This window comes from Mus musculus, chromosome 5 (genome assembly GCF_000001635.26).
Source record: "Mus musculus strain C57BL/6J chromosome 5, GRCm38.p6 C57BL/6J".
Classification (NCBI taxonomy): domain Eukaryota; kingdom Metazoa; phylum Chordata; class Mammalia; order Rodentia; family Muridae; genus Mus; species Mus musculus.
Window position 1 is genome coordinate 24300529 of NC_000071.6, and position 10646 is coordinate 24311174.

The 10646-nt window shown below is 46.8% G+C and overlaps 1 long non-coding RNA gene across 1 annotated transcript; it reads left to right on the forward strand.

The window, feature by feature from the left end:
- The first annotated feature begins 732 nt into the window (after positions 1-732).
- On the forward strand, positions 733-5948 carry Gm33476. The gene is made up of 3 exons (XR_880879.1): positions 733-1172; positions 1250-1324; positions 5832-5948. It is a non-coding gene; the product is annotated as a predicted gene, 33476 (long non-coding RNA).
- Positions 5949-10646: the final 4698 nt, after the last annotated feature.

The window sequence follows — 10646 nt, forward strand, 5'->3', positions numbered from 1 at the left end:
CATTTCTGTCATTGTAATAAAACACCCTGATCAAAAGAAGAAACCAGCAAGAACTGAGGAGAGGGCTTATTTGGCTTATAATTCTGCCTTAGTCAGTGTTCTGTTTCTGTGAAGAGACACACTATGACTATGGCAACTCTTTAAAAATAAATTTAAAGCCGGGCGTGGTGGCCCACGCCTTTGATCCCAGCACTCAGGAGGCAGAGGCAGGCGGATTTCTGAGTTCGAGGCCAGTCTGGTCTACAAAGTGAGTTCCAGGACAGCCAGGGCTATACAGAGAAACCCTGTCTCAAAAACCCATAAATAAATAAATAAATTTAAAAATATAAACATTTAATTGGGCTGGCTTACAGTTTCAGAGGTCTAGTCTGTTGTCATCATGGCAGTGAGCATGGCAGCAGGCAGGCAAGCATGGCTCTGGAGAGTAGCTGAGAGCTCTGTATCCAGATTCACATGGCAGGGAGAGAGGCACTGGGACTGACCTGCGATTTTAAAACCCCAAAATCCACCCCCAGTGACACACTTCCCTCTCCATTACTGCCACTCCCTAATAACCAAGCATTCATGAGCCTATGGGGACCACTCTTACCCCAACCACCACAAATTCCAAGTTATACTCTGTACTGAGTCACAACTGGCCACACCACATCACAATCAGGAGCAAGGAGAAAATGCACACACGCGCTTGATTACTCTGCTAGCTCGCTCCTCCCTTACATTGTCCAAGGTCTCTAGAACAGTGCTGCTTACAGTGGCCACCAATTAGCAAGCAAGCAAGACCGTCTTAAGACTCTCTTCCTAGGCTGTGCTAAGTTGACAGTTACACCTGGAGCAGCATGTAGGGAGATGAGGAGGCACAGTGACTCAGGGCAAGTCCATTCTTACCCAGAGGAAAGCTCAGGCCAGGCCATTTTGTGAGAGAGCTGATCAAGTCTTACCAAGGTGTGACCACAGCATGCTCCAAGGACTAGAAGGGTCATAAGACCTGCATGCTAGACCTGACCCTACGCTTACTGGTCTATCTGAGCTGGGACAGCCACATACTACCCCCTCCAACTGGATCTCCATCTCTCCATCGCTGAAATGAACATACTGGGCCTTGATTCTGAGGAGACTTGATCCCAACAGAACCACGTACCCCTCAGTTCTCTGTCGCCCGTCAAGTGCCAATGGTATTCATCTTTGGTGAAATTTTCAAACAGCTCAGGGACAAGTGACAGCAATGGGCATGACAGCTTCTGTTTTCTAGACTCAGAAGCAAGGCTGTCGTTCACGACACATCTGAGAAGCGCCATCCTGCGGCTGGTCCCTGTGCTCCCTTTTGGTAAGAAACTTGCTAATGCCCTCACCCTTTGTTCCAACTGCAGTCTCAGACCTCAAGGAATTTATAGCTGTGTTAGGGAGACAAGACTCACACTGTTCCTACTTTATTCTGCCACCTCCCCACAACATCCTTCACCAAACTTGTTCCCAAATAACTTGGTTTCCATCGGGTCTGTTTTGCAATGTTTAACCTGTGCTTTAAAATTCTACCTAAAAGAAACGAAGAAAAGGAACCTATGATCTTACTGCAGGTCTGTGGTCCCCGTCTCTCTCCTGTTCCATCCACAACCATGCTGGTTGGGCTACCTGGTATCTGTCCTGGCCCAAAACCTCCTCTTGTGGCTCCTGCTAGTTCAGATACTTGCAAGCTGGTACAAGAGCTTTGTGCCCTGTCCAGCCCTGCAGAGCCACACCTTAGGTGTCAGCATCAACATGTGGCTTCAGTTGAATTTTCATCAGACTGGCCCCTGAGGACCCAGGGGACCACTGCCACTCCTGAGGAATATTTGCAGATTTTTTTTTCCTCCTGAAGTCTTGATGTTGAACATTCCTCCCTGGCCAGCAAGAGTGAGGACAAACAGGTAAAGAACAAGCGCTTCTTTCTTCTGTGTCCTTTGTTTACGCTGCCACTATAAGGTACAGCCCAGACTTAAAGTGGTTATTACTACCTGGAAAGATCCAGAACTAGAGAGGGTCTTCTCACTTTAAGTAATTTGATTGAGAAAAACCCACCTACCTTTATAGGTCTAAAATAGATTAGCACTGAGGTGAAGGACAACAAGAGGCCTGCCTGCCTGCTGTGTGTCCTGCCTGCAGCAAGGTCACTACCATACGCAAGTATGTGGTGGACATTTGGGAGGGAAAGAGAAGGGGAACAGTTTGAGCTTTATGAAGAGAAGTGAAACTGGAGACTTGAAGGTAGCCTCTGTGAGTAGCCTGCCCTGCCACTTGAGACCATGGTGAAGCATCAGCCCATGTTGCTGCTGAAGGTCATGTCTGGGTCCGTGGGCATGCAGCAACAAGAGTCTGTGTCAATGTCCGTGGCTCATATTGCCACCAAAATCCATGCAGATGGCCCTTGTCTGAGTTGCCACCTGGGACTGCATTGATGTCCAAGGGTTATTCGGAGCTTACCCCAGCCCTCACTGGCTGTAGCACTGTGGATAGATGGCCCTGGCTCTCACCTGGGCAGCACAGAATAGCTGGGTATGGTGGCAGGGGTGTTGGTGTGCTAGTCTAATGGTGTGAGCATGGGAGAGCTGGCCCTGCCAGCTAGTCTGCCATGAGGTGGCATAGTCATGGAGGAGATGCCAACCCCCTCACTTCTCATTACTTAAAGCAGACAGGAGAGCTGGTCCCTGAGTCCTGGGAGTGGAGTTGGCCCAGCCTCTTCACTGGCCACAGCACTCTGAAAAGCATGTCCTGCACCTCACTTGGGCAGCACAGCAAAGTTGGCCCTAGTGGTATGGGTGCCAGTTACCCAGTCCTGAAGGCATGAGAGCAGGAGAGTTGGCCCTGCCCCTCGCTGGTTGAGGCATTGGGTGAGATAGCTGGGACAATGCTGGAGAGCTCCCCCTGGTGGTAAGGGTAAGGGAGAGCTTTGTACAATTAATGAGTATCCGTTGAAAAGCTTCTCATAACAGCCATGGTGAGCATGGTCTGGCCACAGTCATCCCACTTCTAAGCGCTTCCTGGGGAGAAAAGGAAACCTTCCCAGTAGACCTACACATTTAAATGTTCACAGCAGCTTTAGCAATAAAGAAAGTTTAAGAATGGAGGGCTCGGGAGATAGGTTAATGAGTAAAAAAAATTTTCCTTGTAAAATTAAGAACTTTTAAATTCAATCTCTGTTACCTATGCAAATATGCCAAGTTTGCTGTAACCCCCACTACTGGGATTGCAGAGAGGATCCCTGAGGCTCTCTAGCCTAATTGGGGAGCTTCAGGCCAATGAGAGACTTTGTGTTGCAAAAATTCCTTCCCTGGGGAAAGTCTTAACAATGTCAGGGTAAGGCAGCCCTCCCTCAGCTATGAAAGCAGGAGAGCTGGCAGTGTCCCTTGTCCACTGGATCATTTGAGTGGCCTATCCTGAGCAATGCTGGAGAGCTTACCCTAGTGGTGTGGGTGCAGGAGAGCCGGTGGGCTGACCAACTCAGCTACCACCAGGTCCTCAGCTTTGAGCTGGCACACCCCAACATCTAACCCATTTATGAACTGCTGGAGTGTGTGAAAGGGATCCCGCTGATCCAAAGCTTCAGGATCTCCTTGACACGGGACAGCAACAGGATATCCTAGAGGAGTCCCAGTGAGGACCCAGCATTGATAGTATAACAGAAGTCTCAAAGCAGAGCAACAGTCATTGCAATAAACACTTCAAGTAAAGAAGTGTAAACAAAGGGTGTACTGTGGGACACAGTGACACACTGTGACACACTACAGCTCCCACAAGATGTTTTTTTTATGCTTTGCTTTATTTTGTTTATTTTTATCTGATTTTGGGAGGGAGTTTGCAAGGTCAAAGAACAAATAGATACAAAGGGATGGGGAGATGAGAGGGACTGGGTACATGATGTGAAACTCACAAAGAATCAATAAAAGCTTAAAAAGGAAAGAAAGAAAAGGAAAATAAATCTCTCATAGGTGTGTGCCCAGCCACTTGAGTTTTAGTTAATCCAGATGTAATCAAGTTGATAACCAAGAACAGCCATCACATGTGATAAAACACTGACCAAAAGCAACCGGGGGAAGGAAAGAGTTTGTTTCATCTCAATTCCCAGATCACAGTTCATCACTAAAGGATGTTTGTGAGTAACTCAAGGCAGGAACTGAAGCAGAGATTGTAGAAGAGTGCTGCTTATTGGTTTGCTCCTCATAGCTTCCTCATCTTGCCTTTTTATACAACCCAAGACCACCTGCCCAAGGGAGGAACATCTACAGGGCCACATCAATACTAATCAAGTAAATGCCCCAACAGGCCTGTCTACAGGCCAATCTGATGGAGGCAAGGAGATGACCTTGCCTTATGTCAAGTTGAGAAAAAAAATCTAATCAAGTCAGTCTTGCCATCAAGCCTGATGACCTGACTTCAATCCCTGGAACTTACATGGTAGGAAGAGAGAACCAGCTCTCATACATTGTCTTCTGTCATGCATACATCCACTATGGCACATAGACTTCTCTCTCTCTCTCTCTCTCTCTCTCTCACACACACACACATACACACACACACACACACACACACACACATTAAATAAAATAAATAACCTAGAACAAGCTAAGGAGGACAAGGAAGAAAGGAAGATGGCACTCAGTGTGGCAGAATGAGTGCCTAACATGTACAAACTCCTGGCTTTCATCCCAGCACTGTATAAACCAGATATCGCATGCATACCTGCAATCCCAGTACTGAGGAGGATCAGGAATTCAAGGTTATCCTCAGCTACAAAGGAGTTCAAGGCCAGCCTGGACTAGAGCACTTGCCTTATAAAAAGTGGGTCAGTCCATGGTTATTTTCTACTTCTTTCATATCTTCCCAACTATACTATAAGCTACTGGTGTCACCAATTATTTCTGCCTCCCACCTCTGTCCTTGCATCTAGCCCAGCTCACAGCATGCTATGGGACTGTCATATATTACCTTATGGCCACTCACTCTCCAATCTTGGGAAGATTCTTGCTGAAGGATTTTTCTTAATTCTGAGGATCTAGATGGAGTTCATAAAAACAAATACCAATCATTCTTTATTCCAACAGTAAAGTCATACAGATGGCCTGAGGGATAGGGGCACGGGGTGGGGGTGGGGAGATGGCCATCCACTCAGCTCAGAGTTCACCCTGTTCCAGAAGCAAGCATCATTGTTCCCACTGCAGAGAGAAACCCAGGGGGATGGGAGAGCCTGGGAGAGGCACTGGAGTGAGGATAGTTGTGCTGGTGATTAAGGATAGTTGTGCTGGTGATTTTTCTCATCTCTGTGAGAAAGGCATTATTTTGGCTGGCAGCTTCCAAGGGATTTTAGGACAGCACTAAAGGAAAAGCAAAGTGAACAACTCTGTCCATGGCAGAGGCAGCATGGACCAAGAGAGGAGAGAGGGAGAGGGAGAGGGAGAGGGAGAGGGAGAGGGAGAGGGAGAGGGAGAGGGAGAGGGAGAGGGAGAGGGAGAGGGAGAGGGAGAGGGAGAGGGAGAGGGAGAGGGAGAGGGAGAGGGAGAGGGAGAGAGAAGCCTCAACCAGAAGCAGGTGTAGCTTTTTTTTTCAGCTTGGATATGAAGTGCCCCTCATAAGCTCATGGGTTTTATACCTTTTATCATTAGACCTTTATCTCTGGTAACATTGTTTGGGGAAACTGTGGAACTGCTAGGACTGTGGAACCTCCCTAGAAGATATGGGTCATTGTGGGTAGGCCCAACCTTCCTCTGGCCTGAGCTCCCAGCTTCCCGACTATAACAAGTCCCCTTTATGCTCCAGCAGCCACAGTAGTAAGCCACTCCCTGCATCATGCCTTTCCACAGTAATGATCTGTATCCCAGAGCCTGGATAAGTCCTTCCTCTCTGAGGTCTCCTGTCACAGCAAAGAGAAAAGAAGCTAGGACAACCAACCTCCAGTGCCCACTACCACCTACAGCCTTCTGCCAGTAAGGTCCTAGTTCTTGGTTTTTGTTTGTTTGTTTGGTTGGTTGGTTGGTTTTTTTTTTGTTTTGTTTTGTTTTGTTTTTTTGTTTTTTTGGTTTTTCTTTTTTTGCTTTTTCAAGAGATTTTTATTGAAATAATATATATATAACATAAAATGACCATATCCACCATTTCCAAGGGTGCATTTGACAGTGTTATGAGCAATCACATTTGTGCGTGCGCGCACACACACACACACACACACACACACACACACACACCATCACATCTCTTGAGAATGTCCTCCTCATCTCAAAGTGAAGCTTGTACTGTCCTCCTTTGCCTCTCATCCCCAGGTCCTGGAAACCACTGTTATTATCCCTGTGGATTTGACATGTTCTGGGTATCTTAAACGAATAAAATCCTGTTGTGTCTGTCTACAACTCATATAATAATATCTGAAAGATCCATTGAGGTTGTAGCAGATAAGATTCAATAATATATTCTCTCTCTCTCTCTCTCTCTCTCTCTCTCTCTCTTCTCTCTCTCTCTCCCTCCCTCCATCCCTCCTTTCTTTTTTATTAGATATTTTCTTTATTTACATTTCAAATGTCATCCCCTTTCCTGGTTTCCCCTCCCAAAACCCCCTATTCCCTCCCCCCTCCTCCTGCTCCCCAACCTACCCACTCCTGCTTCCTGGCCCTGGCATTCCCCTATACTGGGGCATAGAACCTTCACAGGACCAAGGGCCTCTCCTCCCATTGATGACCGACTCACTCCCCATTCACTCTCACACACTGTTCCCTCCCTCCATCTCAAACCCTACTACTTAAGGGCTACACAGCTGTGCTGCCAGCTGGGGACCACATGTTCAAACACATAAATCTGTTGTGGGTGTTGCAAATGGCATAAAGACACACAGAAGTGTCTTCATCCAACAGGCCTGAGCTAATCCCGACAGGCTAAGCATTGTAGTCAAGAGCCTTGCAGCTTTTCTGCACTTGTTTCATCTCCAAATCATGCAGATAGCTACCCAAAACATTCATGTTCACAAGTCAGTTGACAGAACGTGAGCCAGAAGCCTCAAGGCGCCTGGACTCAGACAGCTGCTCTGGGAGCCTTGCTAGGAAGGTCCCAGCTGCCAGCTGGGGTTGTCATTGGCAAAGACTATCGGAGTCCCTCTGGCCTTCACCAAATAGCTAAGTCACAGTCTGTGCCACTGCAGGAGAGGGATATTTAGCCCTGGGTGGAATACTTTTAAAGATCTCAGATTGGCTATGCTACTGTTTGAGGCCCTGGAACAGCAGAAGATGGGAGCCACTGAACTGAACCCAGCCTCCTCCTCAGGCCCACAGTAGACCTGGCTCTGGTGAATTCTCACATCCCGTCTTCTCCACCCTTTGTGTCTTCACCTCCTCTCGATGCCCACCTCTGTAACTGGATACTTCATTGTAATTCACTGGTGATTATTCTCATTGTTGGGAAACCAACCAACAATAACAATAAAGGAAAAACTGTAGCCCTTCTCCCTCAAAATTCATCTCTGAGATGTGCATCATATGCCTGCAGAGTGTCTCAATGTACTTGTGAGGGCTGGGAAAGAGTCAACCAGTCAGAAAGTCACCAACAGCAAAGTTGCCAAAAGTCTGAGGCTGGACTGTCTAAGATCATTTCTTGATTGTTTTCCAGCTATCCAGGGAGATGACATCCCCGGGGATCATCATAACCTCCAAGAAGTCATTGGTCATCCACTGCATGCAACAAGCCTCTAGCTAGTGATATTTGGGGGTCATGAAGGAAGAAGGGAGATCCAACTGAGCCAAGATGGCATGAAGGGAAATGAAAGCAGGATCTGGGGTCTACAGAGCCACAAGTGGATTAGACCAGAGGACAGGTCTGTGCCCTGAGCAGTCCCAGGGCAGGGGGCAGCCCTGGACATCCCCTACTCTATATGGGATAGAGCTCAGGCCATTTTCTAATATCCACATGGAGGATGACAGTGGGATAAAGAGGTGCTAAGTCCCATCATTTACTTGTTGTACGCCTGAACCTTGCTGTCCTGCCTGCCCCATACTCCTTCCTTCAGCCCTAACAGTAACCCCTGTTTACAGTCGGATACCTACATGGAGCAAAACTTCCCTGGAAAAAATCACAGCCCAAACATCCAGAGCAACTTGACAAAGTGCTCTATGGCCATTGCCCACCTATGAGCTCCATTTAGTTGAACCACCCAAGCCCAGCAGACCGGCCTCATTTGGGAGGATGCTGCCCCTGCTCAGTGCTCTCTGAATAGCTCTCTGCCTGCTGTCACCTGGTAGCGCGAGGGAAGGAAGTGTTGCATATGGCAGGCGCTCCAGGGACTCGCTCCAAACCATCTCCCCAGAGAGAACCTTCCCTGCCAGTTAGCACTGAGGCTTTTGCAGCCAGGCCTCACACTGATGCTTATTTAAAGGAGTAGGAAGACAGCCATGCTAAACGCTCCTGTTTCTTGGCCATGGCTCTTGCAGGCTTCCACCTCACTTACAAGGTGTGAACGTAAAATAATAAAGCAGGTTATTCAAGCAGATGCCTCAGAAGATGATCTCTTAGTGGTTTCTTTTAAGATAAAAGTTAACGCCGGGCATGGTGGCGCTTGCCTTTAATCCCAGCACTTGGGAGGAAGAGACAGGTGGATCTCTGAGTTCGAGGACAGCCTGGTCTACAGAGTGAGTTCCAGGACAGCCAAGGCTACACAGAGAAACCCTGTCTCGAAAACAAACAAACAAACAAAAAAAAACAACAACAAAAAGTAAAAGTTAAAAAAAGGACTGGAGAGATGGCTCAGCGGTTAAGGGCACTGACTTGTCTTCCAGAGGTCCTGAGTTCAATTCCCAGAAACCACATGGTGGCTCACAACCACCTATAATGGGATCCGATGCCCTCTTCTGGTGTTTCTGAAGAGAGCAACAGTATCCTCACAAAAAAAAAAAAAAAAAAAAAAAAAAAAAAAAAAATTAACAACAGCAAAATCTTGCTCTCTATCTAGACTTTCAGAGCATAAAGTATCAAAAGTATCAAAAATTCTAGGTTGCCAGGCAGTGGGCAGTGGTGGTGCACACCTTAATCCCAACACTCCAGAGGCAGGAGCAGGTGGATCTCTGAGTTTGAGAGCAGCTTTATCTATAAAACGAGGCCAGGATATCCAGGGTTACAGAAAGAAAGCCTGTTGTGAATCCCACCTCCAGTAATTACTTTTAAAAGACAAGAAAAATAGTTTTTACTCCTTAATAATGTGTATGTGTATAACTTTAAGAAAAATATTTAAAGCATCTGGAGAGATGGCTCAGCAGTTAAGAGCGCCAGGTTCTGAACTAATCTTACAGAGGACTTAAGGTCCTTTCCCAGCATCTACATCAGGCAGGCCACAGTGCCAGTAATGCCAGCTCTGGGTCTTCTGCCCTCTGTGTACACTCAGACACACATAGACACATACGTAAAAAATAAAAATAAAATAAAACAAAAGTGATTGTTTGAACCAGAATGAGTCCTATAGAATTATTTATTTGAATAAACTGTTAGTAGAACTGTTTGGGAAGGATTAGGAGGTGTGTCATTGAAGGTTGGCTTTGAGGTTTCAAAAGCTCACACCAGGCCCAGTCTTCTTTCTTCCTCTTCCTCTTCCTCTTCCTCTTCCTCTTCCTCCTCTTCCTCTTCCTCTTCCTCCTCCTCCTCCTCCTCCTCCTCTTCCTCCTCCTCTTCCTCCTCCTCCTCCTCCTCTTCCTCCTCCTCCTCCTCCTCCTCCTCCTCCTCCTCCTCCTCCTCCTCCTCCTCCTCCTCCTCTTCTTCTTCTTCTTCTTCTTCTTCTTCTTCTTCTTCTTCTTCTTCTTCTTCTTCTTCTTCTTCTTCTTCCCCTCTGTCTCTGTCTCTCTGACTCTCTGTCACTCTGTCACTCTGTCTCTCTCTGTCTCTCTCTCTGTCTCTCTCTCTGTCTCTCTCTCTGTCTCTCTCTCTCTCTCTCTCTCTCTCTCTCTCTCGTGTGTGTGTGTGTGTACATCCCTATAACTTATGAATGATGTGAGCTTTTAGCTACTGCTCTAGCACCATGCCTGCCTGCCTACTGACATGCTCCTTGCCATGATGATCATGGACTAATGTAGCCATAATTTTTTCCAAACGTATTTTAATAACTGTTCAATTTCTCCTTTTGTCCACCACCCAGCAGAGGTAGTGGAAGAGAAAAGTTATTAGGATATGGGGGAAGTGAACCTAATTAGCCATAGTTTTGGGGGTTGAGCTCAATCTTCTTTGTCAGAAAATATAAATCAGCAGCTGCAGTCCAGTCCTCTCAGCAGGCAGACACCAAGAACAAACCAGCAGCTGTAGTTCAATCCTGAAGAAACCACAAGGCTTGCCAACCAGACCAAGGCTGCAGACAGGACAAAAACCTGCCCGAACCTCAGGAGCAATTCTTTGGTGAGTTTCTCTCAATGCTGGCCTTATCACAAGCTGAGTTCAATAACACTATATAAGGTGAACCAATATATGTGTGTCGTGTGTCGTTAGTGAAGAATAGCAAGGTGGATCAAACCAAACCAATACTCTTACTCTGACTGTCTGTGGGGTCATATTTATACTCCATCACAGATCCTTTCACCTGTGTCTACTTCAGGAAAAATTCTTTTAAGTGTCTGCTTTAGCAAGACATCCTTTCACCTGTGTGCCCCAGCAAAATATCA